Below are 1,412 nucleotides of genomic sequence, written 5' to 3' on the forward strand. Positions count from 1 at the left end.
GAAAATACAGGGAGCGAAAGGCTATTTACAATTTATAAAGAAACCAGATGGCAGTTATAAGAGTAGAGGGGCACGAAAGGGAAGCAGTGGTTGGGAAGGGAGTGAGACAGGGTTGTAGCCTCTCCCAGATGTTAGCCCGCATCTCGTGGTCGTGCGGTAGCGTTCTCGCTTCCCACGCCCGGGTTCCCGGGTTCGATTCCCGGCGGGGTCAGGGATTTTCTCTGCCTCGTGATGGCTGGGTGTTGTGTGCTGTCCTTAGGTTAGTTAGGTTTAACTAGTTCTAAGTTCTAGGGGACTGATGACCATAGATGTTAAGTCCCATAGTGCTCAGAACCACCTCTCCCAGATGTTATTCAATCTCTATATTGAGCAAGCAGTAAAGGAAACAAAAGAAAAATTTGGAATAGGTATTAAAGTACAGGGAGAAGAAATAAAAACTCTGAGGTTCGCCGATGACATTGTAATTCTGTCAGAGACAGCAAGGGACTTGGAAGAGCAGTTGAACGGAATGGACAGTGTCTTGAAAGGAGGATATAAGACGAACATCAACAAAAGTAAAACGAGGATAATCGAATGTAGTCGAATTAAGTCGGGTGATGCTGAGGGAATTAGATTAGGAAATGAGGCACTTAAAGTAGTAAAGGAGTTTTGCTATTTGGGGAGCAAAATAACTGATGATGGTCGAAGTAGAGAAGATATAAAATGTGGACTGGCAATGACAAGGAAAGCGTTTCTGAAGAAGAGAAATTTGTTAACATCAAGTATAGATTTAAATGTCAGGAAGTCGTTTCTGAAAGTATTTGTATGGAGTGTAGCCTTGTATGGAAGTGAAACAGGGACGATAAATAGTTTGGAAAAGAAGAGAATAGAAGCTTTCGAAACGTGGTGCTACAAAATAATGCTGAAGATTAGATGGGTAGATCACATAACTAATGATGAAGTATTGAATAGAATTGGGGAGAAGAGAAGTATGTGGCACAACTTGACAAAAAGAAGGGACCGGTTAGTAAGACATGTTCTGAGGCATCAGGGGATCACAAATTTAGCATTGGAGGGCACGGTGGAGGGTAAAAATCGTAGAGGGAGACCAAGAGATGAATACACTACGCAGATTCAGAAGGATGTGGGTTGCAGTAAGGACTGGGAGATGAAGAAGCTTGCTCAGGATAGGGTAGCGTGGAGAGCTGCATCAAACCAGTCTCAGGACTGAAGACAACAACAACAACAACAACAACATGGACAACGCAATGGTGGATTGCCTTCACTTAACGTTTGCGAACAGCTGTTTCTGTATACAGTTGTCAGTGCTAACAGACTAGCAGCTGTGAGTGAAATAACCTCAGACAGCTGTGTGGGAAGCACGGCGGACGTGCCTGTTAGAACAGTGCGGTAAAATTTGGTTTTAATGCAGT

Source organism: Schistocerca nitens, chromosome 10 (genome assembly GCF_023898315.1).
Source record: "Schistocerca nitens isolate TAMUIC-IGC-003100 chromosome 10, iqSchNite1.1, whole genome shotgun sequence".
Taxonomy (NCBI): Eukaryota; Metazoa; Arthropoda; class Insecta; order Orthoptera; family Acrididae; genus Schistocerca; species Schistocerca nitens.